General features: G+C 42.1%; 1 protein-coding gene across 10 annotated transcripts in view; it reads left to right on the top strand.

Moving 5' to 3' along the window:
- PALLD (palladin, cytoskeletal associated protein) overlaps positions 1–20,882 on the top strand; it is a 583,598-nt gene that overhangs the window by 478,842 nt on the left and 83,874 nt on the right. The window contains exon 1 of one of the 10 annotated variants that reach the window (XM_066279537.1): positions 11,242–11,369. The exons of 8 other annotated variants lie outside the window; for them this stretch is intronic. The gene's annotated coding sequence lies outside the window, so the exon portion shown is untranslated. Of the gene's footprint in view, positions 1–11,241; positions 11,374–20,882 lie in introns of those variants that run through there. One more of the 10 variants, XM_066279529.1, reaches the window with a different exon arrangement.

The following is a 20,882-nucleotide window of genomic DNA, read 5'->3' as shown; positions in this document are numbered from 1 at the left end:
AAGTCCTACACCAAGGTCAGGGTGGGTGACCTTCCGTCTGATCCAGAACCATCTAGCTGAAGAGAACTTGAGGGATCATGCCGTCTGACCCCTCCATTGAACAGACGAGGAAACCAAGAGATGAAGGGACTTTTGCCCAAAGACCCCGTTTACAAGAGGACCTGATGAGATCTTGTACATATTTAAAGTTCGACATACTAGAACTAAGAGAGTATATCTTCATTGTTCTCACCACACATGCACACACACATGGTAACTGTGAGGTTATAGAGAAGTTAATTCACTCATTGTGGTAATAATTACAATTACACAAGGTATACTTATATCAAAACACGTTGTACACCTTAAATAGATACAAAATTTGTCAATCATCCTTTTAAAAAGCTGGAAAAAAATCAGTATGAAATAGGCATGTGATACTAATGAGCCAAGCTGAGGAATTGTTTCAACAAAAAGAGGTGTTTTTTTGTTTGTTCTTGTTTTTTTGGTAGCAGAAACGCTCTCTTATCCCCGTGAACAAGTTGAAATTGAAAAACTCTTTAAGAATTTATAACGGGCAAGTCCGGCATTTTACAGATGAGGTTGGGGGCACGAGGTGGAATAGATGCTCAGGGAGAGGCGGTGTGTACACGACAGCGGGCGGCCAGGGAAGCACCAGGCGCTGCATTCTGAACCGGAGTCCCAGCTCCCACGTTGCAGCCTCAAACCCGGTGCTCACTCCTTCTTCAGCCACGAGGAAGCCCCGCTTCTGAGTGCTTCGGGGAGTTTTGGTGAGCCTCTTAAAGGTATTCAAATGAATTAGGTATTGTGCTTCACCTACACGCCAGGAATTCACTCCCAGTGAGCAGTTCTATTTTTCCAGATGTGCAGTTTGTTCACAAGGGAGTTATGAGTAATTACCTCGTAAAAGAAATGTCCAATGAATGAACAACTGCAAAGCACCTGTTGCTCACAGCTGATTATTGTCTCCTCGCTTAGATTATAAAGAGCTTGAGAATGTGAAACTGCGTCTTTTTTAAAAATGTCTGACACCTACAGGTTTAGGTTCACACAGAAAAACAACCCTGAACAGAGACTAGATGATAAATCTTGTCTTTGTATCTAATGAAAAGGAAATGTCCCAGTTCAGACCAACATCAGCTACCTAAGGTTAGGGCAGTGTTATGACTGTCATGGGCCCCAGGCATGTTTGTCTTTGTGGATCCCTTTCTTCATTCAAAATACTATATATACAGTGTGTCCGTAAAGTCATGGCGCACTTTGGACCGGTCACAGGAAAGCAACAAAAGATGATAGAAATATGAAATCTGCACCAAATAAAAGGAAAACTCTCCCAGTTTCATACCTATTCAGTGCAGTTCAATGTGGGCTCACGCACAGATTTTTTAGGGCTCCTTAGGTAGCTATCCCGGATAGCCTCTACAGACTCGTCACTGACTGATGGCCTTCCAGAACGGGGTTTCTCTACCAAACTGCCGGTTTCCTTCAACTGCTTATCCCACCGAGTAATGTTATTCCTATGTGGCGGCGCTTTGTTATAAACGCACCGATACTCACGTTGCACTTTGGTCACGGATTCGAATTTAGTGAGCCACAGAATGCACTGAACTTTCCTCTGTACTGTCCACATCTCGACTGTCATGGCCGTGGGCTGCTATGCTGTATACACAGTGTTATGTCATCATCTGCGCATACGCACATGCTGCCACATCATCCTACAGAAACTGGGAGGGTTTTCCTTTTATTTGGTGCAAATTTCACATTTCTGTCGTCTTTTGTTGCTTTCCTGTGACCGGTCAAAAGTGCACCATGACTTTACGGACACATTGTATATTCTATAGCTGCATTAGTATGAAAATGAATAAAATCTAAACTGGATTTATTATTATATAGTTACTATAATATTCATGTGTATTTATTTTTTCTTCCTTCTGAGCATAAAAATATTTAAAATTTAAAATTTTGCTGGGCTGTCAAAAGTGTTGTGGGCACTGGCTCTGTCCCTGCCATGCCTAATGGATAGCCCTTCTTAGGATGGTGGGCAAAGACACTTCATAAAGTACAACTGGCCTTGTCTCTTTTCATCCTCATTGTAATAATGAACATTGCTAGTCCCCTTTAACATTTTTTTTTCCATTTTTCTTGATGCTTCTCTCTGAGCAACAGATGGTTGAAGGATCCCTTTCTCCTGAAGTCACATCACGTGGCCCAAGAGAGCCAGTGGGTGCCCCCAGCCAGCACTTCCTATAGGGTCAAAACCTTTCTAAAGGTCACTTTTAGCACTTTGCTCAGAAATCCCATTTTAAAAACTGGTGCTCTGTAGGGCTACTCATGTCGGTCTTTTGGCCATAGCATGATGACCACAAGGCGCGTGACCGAATCCAGAATTCCTTGATGATTTTGACAGACTGTGCCTTTGTTCTCAAAACTGCAGTCAACTAGAGAGATAATTTTTGCCAAACCAGTTTATCCATCACCGGGACACAAGGTTTTGTGAAGTGTCGTACAGTAGGCAAACAAACAAGAGAACAGTGACACCCACGTTGTGGGCTTAACTTGAACCACTCATGAATGATGATGAACAATGATGTTACTGCCTATAAGCTAATGAACTAACTGCAACAATGGGATGGAATGTGTATGCAGTGGTTGCTAACAAGTCAATCTGAATGAGGCTTTTTAAAAAAATGGAGACAATGATTTGAAAAGGGCTTGGGGTTTTTTTTGTTTTTTTGTTTTGTTTTGTTTTTTTGTATTTTTCTGAGGTTGGAAACGGGGAGGCAGTCAGACAGACTCCCACATGCGCCTGACCGGGATCCACCCGGCACGCCCACCAGGGGGCAATGCTCTGCCCATCCAGGGTGCTGCTCTGTTGCAACCAGAGCCACTCCAGTGCCTGAGGCAGAGGCCATGGAGCCATCCCCAGCGCCTGGGCCGTTCTTGCTCCAATGGAGCCTTGGCTGCAGGAGGGGAAGAGAGAGACAAAGAGGAAGGAGAGGGGGAAGGGTGGAGAAGCAGATGGGCGCTTCTCCTGTGTGCCCTGGCCAGGAATCGAACCCAGGACTTCCGCACGCCAGGCCGACGTTCTACCACTGAGCCAACCGGCCAGGGCCAAGGGCTTGGTTTTAAGGAGGCTAAAGTTCATCTTTATTTATGTATGGTTGCTGTCTTTCTGTTTTTTTCCACTGAAAACTTTACTTTCTGAATCTTTGTCAACTTTGCTCAAAAATTATATTTTAAAAACTGGTGCTCAATTCTGATTCCCCTCAGTGTAATCTTCTCTCTTTGAACTCGGTATTATAAAGGACATGGTCATTTGAAAACATTTCTAGGCCACTAGGTTCTTTGAATATAGCAGATGGAACCAAAGTTTAATTTGAAGAGTATCTTGAGTTCCCATAAATTTATCAAATTACCTCAGAATTAGTTAACTCTTTCTAAGATTACTAAAAACAAAGAGACAAATATGATACTCTGACCTAAGAATAATCTCAATTCTTTGGAACGATGGGAATATTTTTTACATCTAATGGAATCGTAGGTAAACATCCTGAATTTTTTTCTTGAAATCTAGTACTTTATTGTATCAATGGCAACATATCATACTCATTTAACAGGCTCATAATAGACAGTACTCATACTATTAAGTCAGTTGCCTTAACTGTCAGTCAAATAAACTATATATCACATTAATCAATTCCTTTACTGTCACCAAATATTTTGTCTTACCAGTCATAGATCTATTTGAATTTCCCAATATCAAATGCATTCACTAAATTTCGGCTTTGAAAGAAAATTTAATTGAAATATATGACTTGCCTTGTTCTTTCTTTTTCCTCATAACCTTTTCATGCGAGAGTCTAGGTTTGTATGTTTTTTATGTCAAAGACATGTTATAAAACTATCTCAACAGTTCTCTTAGTACAGTTACCTTTGCTAGAAAACCTTTAATTGCAGCACCCCAGCAAATCTCTGTGTATTTCCCTGATGAGAAAAACTAAGTACTTCAGATAACATAATCCCAATAATTTGAACCCGAGAATTTGTTTATTAATCCGGGGGAATAGATACCTTTAGGATGTGAAGGATTTGGTAAAGGGAAGGTTTCAGGGGGAGGGAAAATATGCCTGATTCCCTTCTTCCGCCAACATAGTTTTGTACCTGTATCCTCTTGGAGTCCCTTGTCTCCTTTGCATTTAAATCATCATTCTGAGAAAGGTACCACAACACCCATAGCAGCTCCATCACCAAAGTTTTTTTTCTTCCTGTATTCCTGGGAGCAGCAGTAGAAGTAAGTGGTAGCTGACCTGTATGTTTTGTGAAGTGTCCAGATGAATGTGTATAAAGTGCAACACAAGATTCCTTGTTATGGTGTCACCAAAGGTAATAGTAATAGAATCAGCCAAGAAGGTCATGTGTCACTTCATAAACTGCCATTAGAATTCATGTAAATGTAAAGATGTGTAATCCTAAACTGATTATGTCATATTAGTCCATTATCAGTCACTATATTTATAAGACACAGCTTACGATTTTTCTTATGCGGATAAAGTTAAGCTAACCAGTCAGCTCATAACAGTATTTCACTCTTTACTCAGGAGAGTCACATAAAAAGGCAAATTCCTACTTGTAACGATGCCTTTTCAGTAATCCATGTGGAATCTGTGGATGATTCCATCAGAGCCAGCATAACTCATTGGATTTGGAAAAGGAAACTTAATAATGAGTCAGATTCTTCTGTGGGAGAAGCAGGACATGTTTAGAAGCTGCCTTAACTGTTTCAGGTCAAGCAGACATCTTTGTGCACATTAAAACTCTGCACTGATAAATGACTGATTTACTAAGGAGGTCTTTAGAGCCTGAGATGGTTAATGGACTTTCCATAAATTTGTACTTTTTAAATTAAATTTATTGGAGTGACGTTGGTTAATAAGATTTTATAGGTTTCAAGTGTACAATTGCATGATCTATCTTCTGTATATTTCATTTGTGCCTATGCCCCAAAGTCAAATCTTGTCCCATCACCATATTTGACCCCCTCTACTCTTTAGTACCCCCAAAGCCCTTGCCCTGTGGTAACCACCATATTATTCTCTTTATCTATGAGTTTTTGTTTGCTTTTCTTCTTTGTTCATTTGTTGCATTTAGTTTTATGTCCAACGTACAGTGAAATCATATGGTTCTAAACTTCTTCTGACTCATTTTGCTCAGCATGATATTCTCAAGGTCCATCCATGTTGTCACAAATGGCAGAATTTCAACTTTTCTCTGGCTGAATAGTACTCCATTGTATATATGTCCTTTTTACTCCAAATTTATAATCCCTGGAGTTTGGATTCTGGAGTTAACAATTTATGTTATTGCTCCTCCACTTACCAGCTCTGTGTCCTTGAGTAGGTTACCTAACCTCTCTGAGCTCACTGTCTCCCTCCATGAAGGAGACATGATGGTAACAGCCATACTCCTCTGGGTCTTGTAGAGTGGGTTAAAATGGGAGAATGCATCTGAAGTGATTAGGATAGTGTCAGCACAAAGTTCAGATTATTATTTTTTTACTCTGTTCCTAACTAAATACTGTGTTTTGTTTTAAAAAAAAATCCTGAGATACTCTAAGTATATAAATGGACACATTTACCTGACAGTGTGCTAGGTGCTGCAGAGGCAGCCTCTCATTTACCTTCCCCACAGCAGTCCCAGGGAAGCACCTTCAGGTCCATTTTACAGACCAGAAGACAAAAGCTCTGTGAGTTTACGGTCGTGGAACCATTCTCAACTGACCCCAGTCTCTCCGGCTCCAAAGCCCGGGACCTTTCCGGGACACCCTTGCTGTGGGTTCACTCTCCAGGCCCCTGCTAGCTCTGCTCTCCGATTCCTCTGTGGTCGTTCTAGAGGTCCTTGGCTCTCACAAGCTCAGTCTGTCCTTTTGTGTACAATTTCACAACTTTTCTTTACATTCCACAACCGCAGACCTGCTTGTGGTGATCCCCTGATACAGCCTTTTCTGTCCTCTGGGTTCTAGTCCCCTTTACACAAGTACAAACAGTTCCCTTTTCCTTTTCCTGTATCCTTTCTCCCTTCTCTTAATAAAAAATTATGCACAAACCAAAGAGCCAGGAAGTTATCCTGGCCAGTGGAATACATTAATTTGTTTTATGTTGAAAGTATAAATTGTCCTTGGAGGTTTGCCTGGTCCCTCCCCCCCACTAATGTGTATTCATGACCAAATAATGCACAGGGCTTAGGCTCTTTTTTGCTTTTAAAGGTGTCTCAGTTTTGTTATAGCAGTCGGGTAGGTTGCTATAGAAACAAATGTTTTGTATTAAAGGCTGCAATTAATTAGAAAAAGTCAAAATCAAAGTGGTCCAAGATTTTTTTTTTTAAGTGCTCATTAGAAAATGAATAAAAACTGATCTTAAACGTTCTATTCTCGGGAACATTTTTCCCAAAATAACATTAGCTGGATCCTATATCAGGTAGAATCAGTAATTACTATTTTTCTAGTCTTGTTCTTGTTTGCTGAGTATGGATGGGTGCCCTTGCAAATACGAGGCCATTTAATCAAGATTCTGTACCTTTTAAAAATATAACAAGAGGTAAATCAATAAGTTTTTAAAAATAACAGCAAAGCACCAGAAGTGAATAGAAATAAACTCTTATGCTAGCTAAATTGATATCAGAACATGGCAACAGCTTTAGAGAATGTGCCAAACCAGAAGTCAAGAGACTTCTAGGAAAATCACAAGTTTTTGGTAATTTTCATGAAAACATTATTTTAAGCAAAATACCTTTTACTGCTATCTGAAAATAAAGGGAGTGAAAATATAGATCTTAGCTTTAGTTTAAATGGTAGAAAAAGATGGTTGGACAATGTATACTTGTAGTGTTGGCTTTTCTAACAGACACTTGGAAAGAAGACATGTATTTGATTTGCTAATATAAGGTCTACCGGAAAGTTCTGTCCATTTCTATCACAACAAGTTTCGACACGTAAGCACATGTTTATTTGGTGCATGTGTGCCTCTCTATTTTTATCACTTAATGTATACATACTAACATAGCAAATTAACTAAAACAAAGTTGATTCACGTTAGTCTTATGTGTGAAGCGATAGTGTACCCATGGCTACTGATAAAGTTCATTTACGCCACTGTATTGTATACGAATTTCAACAAGGAAGAAATGCTACAGAAGCATGTAGAAACTTATTGTAAGTGTTTGGTGAAGGTACAGTTTCTGATAGGACATGCAGAAGATGGTTCAAAAAATTCAAAACGGGTCATTTCGACCTTTCTGACAAGCCACGTTCTGGGCGACCATCTTTGATTAATGACGATGTTGTTAAGACCATGTTGGAGCAAGATCCTTTTCTGACAACATCGGAGATCTCAGAAAGGCTTAATTCAGCTCAGCAAATAATTTCGGACCATATTCAGAAGATAGGATTGGTGTGGAAATATATTATTTAATAAAGTTTATTGATGGTAAGAAAAATTTGTATTTTGTTTTATTCCAAAAACAGAACTTTCTGGTAAACCTTATACTATCTACTTTATAAAATATTGTTTTCTATGGTGAACATTTGTAGATAACTGCTGTGTACCTGTGAGCAATTATGTCATATGACTATATATCTAGATCTATGTCTGTTTAGTGGATACCATCTGTTTATAGTTGTCTTTTGTTATTTTAAGTTTTTTTGTTTTGTTTTGTTTTATTGAATTGAGAGAGAGAGAAGGAGAGAAACATTGATTCATTGTTTCACTTTAGATATGCACTCATTGGTTGATTCCTATATGTGCCCTGACCAGTGATCGACCTGGAATCTTGGCATATCAGGACAACACTCTAACCAACTGAGCTACTGAGTGAGCTACTGAGCCAAGGCTGTTTGTTGTTTTAGCTTTTAACCACCTGTGTTCCACTCTTTTCATTTGTGAGATAATATGAAAAAAAGATTAAAGGAATGATTTAAAGGATTACCTTCACCCATTACACGCTCCTCCCTTAAGCAACTAGATAATTGAGCAAATTACTTCATCTCAAACTAAGTTGGTACACTTAGAGCTATAGGTCTGTGAGCCAAAGTGTACAATGGTGAAGCTAGAGGTAGGAGTTCTGGAACGGACCCTTTCTGCCAGACACTTCCAGTGATGTCAAAGGGAGTCCCATGAGCATATAACCCCTGGCGTATTTGCTCCCCATCCCTTTCATCTTACCTGAAAACCTCAGGACTCTCAGTTTTAGCTAAGGGAGAATGGAGAAAGAGCTATCTAAAGAGAAGATTCTGTATCAGAATCTGCAGTGTGCACAAGATGATGGAGTGCTCTTTTTCAAGTTTGGCAGACATTCCTATCAGTGTTTCTACTGATAAATATTTTCACAATTCTGGGACTTGCCAAAGCTATAGCTAAGCTGTATCCATGCCTCCCACATTGCATGCATACATCTTTCAGAGAGGAAAACATTATCATATTTAATGTTTTGTACCAGTTCCTTAAGTCCTCCTGGATTTGAGCTCTGAGAAATGAAAACTGGTCCACATGAATGCTTCTTTCTGGGCCGCTGTGGGGGGAATAAGGCAGTGATGGCAGATCTAATGAGCCATGCTTCTTTTGCTGCCTTTTGAGAGTACGGGAATTATATGTTTTCTGGCAGTTAATCCAACTCTCCCAGTCTGCTCCACCCTAGACACCCTCCCATGGGATGGAACTGCTTGAGGTAGTAGTAACTCATACTATCTATTTCATTCTTTCATTCTTTCTGTTGAGAATGGACTTCTAAATCATAAATCACAAAACTTAAGAACTGTTAACTTCTTAAAATTTATTAAATTAATTCCATTGTTGTGGAAATAAAACTCCAGAGTCCCACAGTTAATGGCACAGACCAAGTATACTTGGTATACAATCTTACATTAGTTATATTAATTTCAGGTATACAATACAGTGATTCAACCTTTGTATACCATAAATTATGATCACCCCACTAATTCTAATGATCATCTGTCACCATGTAAATTTATCACAATACTGTGGACTGTATTCCCCTTCCCCTTTTCACCCATTCCCCACCCCCACCCTTCTGTTAACCATCCCTTTGGTGACTGTTTCTATGAGTATGTTTTTGTTTTGCTTGCTTGTTTGTTTTGTTGTTAGATTCCACATATAAATGAAAGCATATAGTATTGCTCTTACTCTTCCTGAGTTATTTCACTTAGCATAATGCCCTCTAGATCTGTCTATGTTGTCTCAATGGCAAGATTTCACTCATTTTAATTGCTGTGTAACATTCCATTGTGTGTGAGTGTGTGTATTTATCCCGGATTCTTTATCCAATCATCTATCGATGGATTCCTAGGTTGTGTCCACACCTTGACTGTTGTAAATAATGCAGTGAACATGGGGATCCATATGTCTTTTCAATTTTATGTTCTTGGTTCCTCTGGATAAATACCCAGAAATGGAATTGCTGGACTGTAGGGTACATTTATTTTTAAGACTCTTTTCAGTGTCACACTGCAGTCTGTGACAAAACCCTGTGATGCATTTCTACTGCCCTAATGGTCACTGAACACAGAAATGAGCCAACTAAAAATTCAAAGATCAGCAAAGTTAAACGGTCAAGTACTAAGTTTTTATAATCTATCACCATCTCAAGAATTGAAAAGATGATAACACCTTGTATTATGCTTGGCTACTGTATATTGGAGGTTAAAAAAAATAAGTTATGGAATCATGTGCAAATGATGATCTAATCTGTGTTTTATATATGTATTTAAATACATATACATACAAAAATCTGGAAGAGTAGACTGTTAGCATTAACAATGTTTATCTCTGAGGGTAGAATTACAGAGAGACATCCACTTTGGAGTTATTATGTGACTATTTTACAGAAATAATTTTAATATAAAAATCAGTAAAGCTGTTTCAGAAAGAGAGGGCCAGACTGTGGCCCTAGAAACCCTGCTGTGATGAAGGTAGGGATAAAATGACTAGACCAATCAAACGTAGTTCACTAACCATTCAAATCTACTTGGCATTTACTTGGTGACCATTGTGCAGAAAGGGCCTGGCACAACAGTAGGTGTCCAATAAATGTTAGGTATTAGCATTCATTTATTCACTTTATTGTGTGTGAAAGAGATTTGGTCCCAGTGGTCGAGGAGCACACACTGGAGTGGGACAGACATGACAGAAAAGACTGGGACATGGTGTTTACCCAGCCACTGGAGGGAGTATTCTGTGCAGAGTCCTGGGTGTCCTTCACTGAGTGTGTGAAGAAAAAAAAAAAAAAGTTGCTCATCTGGACTGAGGGTTAGGCTCATGTAATTGACAAATTTTACATAGAAAACTAATTTTGGAATCAATGAGTCAATTTCTAACTAAAACACTTCTTTAGAAAGTCCCATTGTAGTAAGTTCAAAACAAGTGACTCAGAGCTGCTAGTAGTTTATAACAGAAGAAGGGAGAAGGACAGACATTCCAAGAAGTTGCTAAATCAGAATGCTACACTCTTGCCCTCAGGGCTCCTGAATTTAGTTATTCATTGATATACAGATCCCAGTGAACTAATTAATGGAAATATAGAAATTATCCTTTTGCTTTCTTAAAAATAATGTAACAAATGATTATTTCTTTTTTATTGAAATGCTTGCTACAAGATCATTCTGCATGATACCTGCAAATCCTCAGCGCCCAGGTCAAATGTGAGCAGCCCAAAGTAGCTGGACCTTCCCCACTCCATCCTACCCCTCCCCCCACCTCGGCTTCCCCCCTCCCCCCACCCCGCCCCACCCTGCTATGTCGTTCCTTCTGGGCTGCTTCCATTCCGAACGTGAGCTTTCATTCCTTTGCCCTCGATGCTGCTTTGGAGTTAGATTCCTTGGACACTACTTTTTAGTCTCTAGAGGAAAAAAACACAGTCACAACTCCTCCTAACATACAGCCAACATCTCTATTGGTCTAGAAAATAAAAAAGTTAAATGCTTTCCCGTTATCAATTTTTGGAAGTTCCAGGAAAGCCCAACTCATTACTTGGCTGCCCAAGAAGGGGGGCTTGAGACCCGAAAGAGGCAAAGGGAGGGACTTGGTTAGAGAGAGGGGGGCGGGGCAGCCTGTGCTAAGCTGGGGGCCGCTGAGGCCGAGCCACGCCTCCTTTTCTCCCGCTGGCCTCTCCCACCGGGACCGAGACTCTTATTTTGAAGGACCATAGGCAAAAGCTTTTCAGAGGCTCACTGAGTCACAGCGTGTTATATAGCCCGGGTACCTGCCCGGTGCCTCAGCCCTCAGAGGCTGCGCTGGCCGGGATTAGAAAGCAGCGGGCGCGGAGCAGAGACCAGAGAAATAAGTGCGGGAGCCGGCTCCTCGGTTGGTAAGAAAAGATGAATTAAAGGGAGTGGAGGGTGGTAGCAGGAGAGCTGGGAGTGGGAGGGCTTTAGAAGGGGTGTGTGTGTCAGGCTGGGGGGAAGACAGAAAAACTTGTAATGGCAGGGTTTCCAGACGCCTACGGTCCCCTCACTGAGCTCGCTCTCCCCCTCCCCTTGCCTGATCCGTCCGCACCACTGAAAGCTGAGCTCCAGATGGGAATTTTGCATCATAACAGGGTCGGGACTGGGGATGCTTTGCCTCCACGAGTGATCCCTCTGCTCTTTGACGTTTCTGAGCCCATTCCTCCCCTAATCGTGGCCCCTCTCGTAAAGGAGTCAAACTTGGTGTGGGAGGGCAGAGAACGCCGGGGGTGGGGGGTTGGGGTGGGGGGGATGATCTCATTCCCAGGCATCTGGTGGGGGAAGGAAGGATCCATCCATCCTGAGCCAAGCCTGGGCGCTGCACCCGTGCCCCTCTCCAACTCCACCCTCCTTTCTTTAGGAAGAGTTCACCCCACTTTGGCGCCATTCGAAAAAAGTTTGTGTAACTTGGACTCATCCTGGCCGGGGTGCGGTGGCCGGCACACAGTAGGCGTGTGTTCCAGGCTTGCTGGTGCTGTGGGCTCCCAGCTCCATCCCTGCAGTGTTGTGGCTGCGGCTTTGTTAGCAGTCCGGGCTCTGAGCTGGGGCTGGGACGTGGCTGCGGCGGAGGCTTCCAACTGAAAGGATTCTGTGAACAGTTAGGTTGGCCCTCTGTGGGTTTCTGTGTGTCCCCAAACCTGGAGGACAGACCCGGAAGGTGGGGTTGGGAGAGAGGAGGCTGGCCCCTGGCTAGGCCCCACCCAGAGTCTAGAGGCTTCTCTCATTTGTCTTATTTAATATTTGGGGGCACATCTTTCCAGCATGGTGAGTGGTCATAGACTCCAGAATGGAGAGTTTGGGTCACTTGAGCCAAGAGCAAGGTGGGGACAGAAGGGGGCGTGGGGAGTGGGGGTTGCAACGTGTGTCCCTGGGTACAGGCACCTTCCCATCCTGCTGAGCTGGGTCCTGCTTTATTAGCAGGCCTAGACTAGCCCAGCCTTGCTGCTGGTGCAGACAAAACAACCAGGACCACCAGGACCGCTGTGCACTGAACAGACCCAGGAGCCTTTGGGAGTCCCGCGCTAGCTGGATCTACATTTCTATTTGCAGTCACAGATGACTAGCATGAGAAAGGCAAAAACGGAGTGCCACGAGTTTCTGACATGGAATAAGTATGTTCCTGGGTAAACAGCCTTTTAAAAGCTACCCTTACCACCAGTCCCACCCTGCCCAATCCTGCAAGCTCAGCAGTGGTCTTATCAACTCGGCAAACTGCCAAGTTTTGCCTTTGAGGATATTTTCTTGGTTTATGTAATGAAGGCTCCTGACAGGACTGTCTTAATAACTGCCACTAAGGTAAAATTGGCCAGTTGATTGTCCAGGCAGTTTGGCTTGGTTGCTTCCATCTCAGTGAAAAGGCACCAGTTTTTTTATATCTTTAAGGAAAGGGATCTTCTTTTTCTGAAGACCTGGCAGACTTTGCTTTAGTGATGAGGTTTGAGGGGATTTTTCCTGCTAATCTGCTTATATTGATTGATACACAGACAATTGGAAGTACCTGTATCCCAGTGCCTTATAGTGATGGTAAGAGTTATACCTTAAGAGAAAGGAAGTTTAAGTGGTTAGCACATCTATGAACAATGATTAATGAAAAGGCAAGAGCTTTATCAGGGGTAGTCAACCTTTTTATACCTACCGCCCACTTTTGTATCTCTGTTAGTAAAATTTTCTAAATGCTCACCGGTTCCACAGTAATGGTGATTTATAAAGTAGGGAAGTAACTTTACTTTATAAATTTATAAAGCAGAGTTACAGCAAGTTAAAGCATATAATAATAATTACTTACCAAGTACTTTATGTCAGATTTTCGCTAAGTTTGGCAGAATAAATCTCTATAAAACAACTTACTATAGTTAAATCTATCTTTTTATTTATACTTTGGTTGCTCCGCTACCTCCCACCATGAAAGCTGGAACGCCCCCTAGTGGGCAGTAGGGACCAGGTTGACTACCACTGAGCTATATGATCAACAGATTTTTCAACTAATTCCTAAGCCTTATTTTTTACTCATTCCATTTATTATACATACAATAAGATTTATTTAATATTTATTTTTTGTCTTTAGAGTAAGCATTGGGATGGGTTGCCCACTGCCCTTACTACATCCATTAATAGAAAACTAGATATGTACAATGAGTAACAATATAAGCCAACATCCTAACCATCACTTTGGCTGTGTGGAGACTTGATGCTCTGCATGAAGAGCATGGGGAAGTGGTTGAAAAGGATGTAGCTTTATTTTTTGTGACTGTTGAAATCTGTGAATCACAGAATTCTGACAGCTGTTCTGATGTAGTTGCTCACCTGCTTTAAATGGTGTAATAACTGAATGCCACTCTGTTCCAGGTGAGATCACTGACTTTGTAAACAATAGATAGCTGTCCTAGTTAGAGTAGCCCTGGTATGCTTCAGTATATCCCGTGGGCTCTAGTTTATAGTTGACTTCTCAAACTTCTTAAGATAGAATAAAAAGTAAATACTACTTGCCACATTGCATTGTGGTTGATGCGTAAAACTTTACTGTAGTAAAGTTATACTATTTGTATTGTTTTTGAGGATAGCTCCTTTTTTTTTTTCCTCTAAAATATTATTTTCCCTAGCCTATAGTAAATCTTACATTCTACTATATATGAAACAACTGTATATTACTGAATTATAATGCATTTCCTGGAAATTATCAAGGAGTCTACACTGCTCAAGGTGCTAAAGTTATCATTTCAAGAGGAAGCTATTTATTTGTTTAATTATTATTATTATTATTTTATTAAGTGAGAGTTGGGGTGACAGATACAGACTCCCACATTTGCCCTGACCTGAATCCACCTGGCAAGCCCCCTACCAGGTGATGTTCTGTGTCCGGTCTGCTGCTCCATTGCTTGGCAACCAAGCTATGTTAGGTCCTGAGAGGAGGCCATGGAGGCATCCTCAGCACTGGGGCCAACTTTGATCATTTGAGCAATGGCTGCGGGAGGAGAAGAGAGAGAGAGATGGAGGGAGAAGGGGAGAAGCAGATGGTTACTTCTGTGTGCCCTGACCTGGAATTGAACCTGGGACTTCCACATGCCAGCCAACGCTCTACCAATGACCCAACTGGCCAGGGCCTGTTCAGTTATTAATTGTTAAAACAATTGTTGATTTACATACACACACACACTCACACACACCCGCTTTCCAGGTTACTTTCACAATCATTAAGAACTATGCTATATGTTTCCACATAAACAATTTCATATCAAAATGTACTCTTTTAGCATTTTTTCAGAGGATCCAGATAAACATTGGGTAATCAAAGTGGACTATGCTCCTAAAATTACCTACTATTTAGTATCTTGCAAAGTAATTCTCTTCTGCAAGAGAATTCTTCAAAGTAATTTTCTTCTTCAAATGAGAAGGGTGGAAGATGCTAAATATAGATTCTAAAATTAAGGATTTGTTAAAAGAGCTCTAACCTCTTCTTTGAAAGTGTTCCCAGTACATTATACTTATTTGCCTGTTTTAATAATATTGAGACACAGAACAAGAAATGGACCTCTATCAGATTTTAAAGAAAGGTGTAGGGAAAATAAGAATTCCATCCAGGACCATCAAGAGATAAAACTGACGCACAAGATTCTGCCTAGTTCTGTGTCCCTGGTTTTTGGTTCTAGAAAATCTCAGAATTTACACTAACAGAAGAGATTTTTCCCCCCAGGGATGCTCGGTATCAGTTTTTGTCAAAGGGTAAAGAATTAAAGATGGTAGATGAGAAAGGATTCATCCAAGGAGATTTTATGAGTGGAAAGCAATAGCCCATTCTTGCAGGAGAGGCGTGGAGATAAAATGGAAGTAGGCAAAGCCTGAGGTGCCAGGAGATGAGAAACACCATTCTGAAAACAGCGGCATGCTCAGCTCTTTGCCCAACCCCATCGACTGTTGAAGGCATAGATATCTTCCTGAGCAGTAAGCCTTAGCTGCCTTATTGGTTATGTGCTTTAGGGTTAACCGCAATTGGCAACATAAGCCATTCCAGTTAGGTGAGCCTCTCTTACTTGTATATTTTGGATAATGACTATGAGGGAACAAACTGAAGATGTGGGTGGTTAGTTAATGTCAGTTCTGAGTCTCCAGCTGAATGTGCATTGGCCCGACTGCCAAGGCTCCACCACTGTGGGTGATTTTCACAGTTTGGCATTGACTTCTGGATGGTGGAAAGCCTTATTTGATGGGAAAGATTTCCTCCTGAGGGAGATGCTGCCATTTGCAGGCAAGGTGTGTCAGCCAGAAGAAAGAAGCAAATACCATGTTTTGGTTCCTATTGGCAAAGCTTTGCAATGTTTTTTTCCATATAGGAGCGTTAAAAATAGATTTATAGGAAGACACACAAAACCAAAGAAAACGAACAGACGCTGAAGTTTTACCAAGGGGAGGAAAGAGAACTAGCCTTTTTTAAAATAGCTGTCACTATTAGGCTCTCCTGGGTGTGTTGCAGTATTTACCATGTTAAGTTCTCACAGCATGCTCCCCGGTGGGCCCACCACATGTTTGGTATTCAAGGACTGGGATCAGGGACCCCATCTACATAGAAATGAAGCACCACTGGACCACCACCCATCAGAATCAAAAGCTGGATCCCACTTTTCAAACACCTGTGACGCCTTTGAGCAACTGTCACACTTCCCGAGACTTAGCAGCCCTCAGCTTTCAGATGGGTTGGATGCTGAATGTGGGTTTGTACATTGGGTGCCGGGCACTCTGAACACACATTCTCATTGGAACTATGGCCACACTGCCTGGTTAGGTTCCCAGCACAGCCTGGACATCGTAGCCGAACTATCCGGCTGCTTTATTAATAGGACCTTAGAATCGAGCCACTATATATAACATGTTTTGTTTGGTTTTGTTTTATGGTTTTTAAGCCCAGCCACAATGGCAAAAAGGGACCCCGCCTTCTCTCTTTCCATGTAAACCCTGAAGGGAAAATAAAGGTACACAGAGATACATTTCCTTTCCTACTCCCCTTGTGCTAACAGAGACCCCACCCTGGTACTGCAGAGCTGTGGGTGGGGGGGTCCCAGCAATAGCTGGCTTCATAGGAACAGAGGGGATAGTGAAGGGGGAAGAGGACACAGAGAATGGGACAGAAATTGGCTTGGCTCTCAGTCCGCTATGGGCCCTATTTTGCATAGCCAGTCGAGCTGAGCTGCCTGTTAGTTGACATTATTTTCTTACTAAACCGTTTTTGCAATATAACTTGGACCTAGCCGTCAGCACTACTTGGTTGTAAGTTCACTGATTTTTAGAGTCAGGGTTAGATTTTAAGTGGCATCTTTAATAGTAGGAAGAAAGCAGATTTACAGGCATTTTATTTTTCTTTTTGATGCCAGTTCATAAAATTCCCAAATAATTCTTATTTTGGAGTGGATAGGCTTAACCTAACTTGAGTGCTATCATATAATTATTATATTCTAAACCATAGAATAAATACAATTTGATGAACACTTACTTTATACAAAAAAAAAAAATGCACTAAAATGCTTAACTCGTTTTGCCAGGCAACTCTCACCAAAATCCCACGTAGTAAGTACTGTTAGAACCCCCATCTTAAAAAGGAGGAAAGGGAGATTTTGAGAGGGTAGTTTGCCCGGAGTCACACAGAGCAGAGATGGCCAGGCCAGGGCCTCATTAACACAGCAAATATTGTAGAGCGAATCCTGGGCCCTGGGTACTGGCTCAGACACCAAGAATAAAGTAGTGACCTGAATGGACACATATGCAGAAATCCTTGCCTTCATGGGGCTTATATGTCAGTGATAGGAGACAAAATTTAAACAAAATGACCTAACCATCCGGTGCTTCCAGTGGAACTACATGTAGGCTATGGGAAGATGAAGCTAGGGAACGAGGATCAGGCTAATGCCAGGTTAGAGGTTGGGGCTGCGGTTCCCTGAGGCAGACAGTCAGGCTGCAGATGGCCACGAGTCAACACAGTGAGTCCATGAGTATTTCCGCTATCGTTTCTCGAAACAAATCGTTTTATTGTGTAACACCGAATACTTGAGTATGTGCCATTTTCATCAGTCGCTGTCAATACTCAGCAAGGGATTGGGGAGTTATCTAAGGACAGTAGATGCAGGGCTTGAGCTTGTCTATCCAGAGATCAGCGAAAATGGGAGGGGGCAGTGGCTGGAAGAACATCCTTGAGATGACTGGGTGCTTGGCCTTTGCGAAGAGCTCGGAGGTAGTAGTTGTTCTGGAATCTCGTAAAGAAGGGACCATCTGAGGTCCAAGATGCAAGGGGTGGCTAGAAGTGGCAATGGGAGCTCATGGGAAAAATCTACTGCTTGTTTCTGTTTTCTCAGTGAAATAAGAAGAGTGGTCGTTGGCTGAGATTGAGTGAGGGGAGTCCGGGGAGAGAGAAGGTGTGAAACAGTCCCCTGGGAGAGGTGAAGGCAAAATTAGCTGGTGATGCGGACTCTCCCAGTCTGCCTAAGGTTGAATGCTGACTCGGCATGCGCAGTATACTGAATGTCAGAATACTATCATCTCATTCACCTCTTGAAAAAAGGGACAGTCCTACTATTTTTTCCTTATTTGTCACTTAAATGGAGCAAAGCCCGCACATAGTAGATATATGATTAGCATGTGTTGCATGACTACTCTAATAAACTTCATACACATTTGTCCAGAAATTTCATTTAAAAATTTCAATCCTAATCATCACGTTAATCTTTCCCTACTCTAAAATGCTGACACTTAGATTCCCTAACACAGCACCTGAATACCAATTTGTCCTATTGCATATTATTCCATGGAGTTAAGCTCATCTCTTTTATATTAAGATTGAATTTTAGACTAGGAAACAACCCTTACTTGTATGGTCTTTTATATTACTCTCCAATGACTACCTAAAACAAACCTCATTCCTACCAGATCACTCATGCCTTTGGTGAAGACAACCAAGAGGTCCTCTCCCTCTGCTTTGTCCTGCCTGGTGGGTTAGCACAATGTAGGTCGTTGGATGGGAAACAGGAAAACCAACTGGGATAGTTAGAATAATGCAGGAAATAGATATGAATAGTATCAACTAAGTTAGTGACAAAGGAACTAAATGAAGTGGTTGGATTCTGGGGATGGTTAGAAGATAGAATTAGCCTGCCGTGTGGTGGCGCACTGGATAAAGCCTCAACCTGGAAGGTTGAGGTCGATGGTTCAAAACCCTGGGCTTGCCTGGTCAAGGCACATATGGGAGTTGATGCTTCCTGCTCCTCCGCCCTTCTCTCTCTCTCTCTCTCTCTCTCTCCTCCCCCCCCCAAAATGAATAAATAAAAATCTTTAAAAAGAAGATAGCATTAACTGTACTTGATGTTGATAGTATGTAAAGGGTGAGGGAGGGCGGGTGCATCAAGCTTTCCTTCCACGATCCTGCCTGGTGGGGTGGAAAGCCCTTCCATTCAGGGGTCTGGGCAGGAAGGGGAGGAGCCCTGAAGGTCAGGCAAGTTTGGTTGTAAACATACCAAGTGGAGGGCAGTTAGAAATCTAAGTCTGATTTCTGGGAGATCAGCGTGAGAGACAGTGATTTGGGAGTTTTCAACACGAGTGGTAATTAAAGCTTTGGGAGATGAGTTTGTCCCCACAAAGTGCAGAAAGGAGGAAATGTAATGCTCACGATCTGAAGGTGGTGTAAAGGTCCTCTCATTTGACTAAACTGCAGTCTTGCAAAGCCTGCCCAATGACAGAAGATCGAAGGAAAGCATATCCCATTAAAACCACAAATGAACTAATTCAGAACTGGAGTTGGAAAAATCTGTGGTTTTTCTTGGTAAAGCCTCATTTTTTTTAATGTGCCTTCCCATAACTATAAATGGCTGTATTTATATGAAAGGTGACATGTGGATTTTTAAAAAGATCTATTTTTGGCACTTATTAGGAGGCAAAATGCATCCAAATGTACTCCACGCTTTCCTCACATATCACACCATTGTGTTATGTAACCGAATGTTTGAGCACATACTGTCCACACCAGCAACTATAAATCTGTCCGGGCTAGTGACTTCAGGGTACCCAGGGACAGTAGATAAGGAGTTGGACCTCACCATACCAGAGCTTTTAATTTGCAAAGAGTGTGGTACATAAGAACTTACAAATCTCTTTCAAAGGCAGAAAAATCATCTTGGACTAGGGCGGCAGTTGTCCAAACCCAAGCATTCCTTGGCCCTTCTTCATACACAACCAGCAGGAGTTGTCAGTTTGCAAATGGACAAAATTATTCCCTTTAATATCAGTTTGTCTTCTGCTTTTCCAAAACTGTTCAACAGAGTGAGTGATGCTCAGGGAAGCCACCAGATGTGTGAAGCTGCCAGATTTTTTCCCCCCATTAAGGTCAACTTTCTTAACTTCAGGGTGCAAATAAATGATAGAATTTGAAAGGTTACTTGGAATTATTTTGTATTTAGAGATTTAGGAAAGTCTAAATATAGGCCCATCACAAGCATATCAAGGTTGTAACATGTGCATTCCAAATGATGTTTATGATAGCTGAGTCTTCATTTAAAAATATCATGGCTTTTGCTGCATCCTCCTAGGAGAGGTAAGTAAGGCAGGTGTCCTTAGCTCCACTATACAGATTTTAAAAACCTAGTGGAGAGGGATTTGACTTTCCAAAGGGGCAGTTATCATAGGACTTGGATCTCCGGACTGCAACTGTGTTTTTCTTTTCAGCACACGTAGCATCCTCTCTGAGATGCAGGGTAGTGTTACTGCTTAAAATTGTACACCAGGCCCTGGCCGGTTGGCTCAGTGGTAGAGCATCGGCCTGGTGTGCAGGAGTCCCGGGTTCGATTTCCGGCCAGGGCACACAGGAGAAGCGCCCATCTGCTTCTCCACCCCTCCCCCCTCTCCTTCCTCTCTGTCTCTCTCTTCTCCTCCCTCAGCCGAGGCTCCATTGGAGCAAAGATGGCCCTGGCGCTGAGGATGGCTCTGTGGCCTCTGCCTCAGGTGCTAGGATGGCTCTGGATGCAACAGAGCAACGCCCCAGAGGGGCAGAGCATCGCCCCCTGGTGAGCATGCCGGGTTGATCGCGGTTGGGCGCATGTGGGAGTCTGTCTGACTGCCTCCCCGTTTCCAGCTTAGGAAAAAAATGGAAAAAAAAATTGTGCACCAATAGGCACCTGCAGAATTTTTCAAAAGCTTAAGCACAAATGGCAAAACTGGCAGTCAAATTGAGAACACTACTGATTGCAAGTGCAGGAGGGAAGTGTTTAAGGGTGAATGCTAAATGTTTAAAGTCCTAAAATCCTAGTGGCCAGTTGACTTGAATGTGATCCCCGTGGAAGATTCTGGTTGGGTTACCCAGGGCACTACATAGTGGCACTCCTTGCAGCCTGGCCACCTGCGC

Source organism: Saccopteryx bilineata, chromosome 1 (assembly GCF_036850765.1).
Source record: "Saccopteryx bilineata isolate mSacBil1 chromosome 1, mSacBil1_pri_phased_curated, whole genome shotgun sequence".
NCBI lineage: Eukaryota > Metazoa > Chordata > Mammalia > Chiroptera > Emballonuridae > Saccopteryx > Saccopteryx bilineata.
Note: the sequence above shows the minus strand (reverse complement) of the source record. Positions and strands in the feature narration are given on the sequence as shown.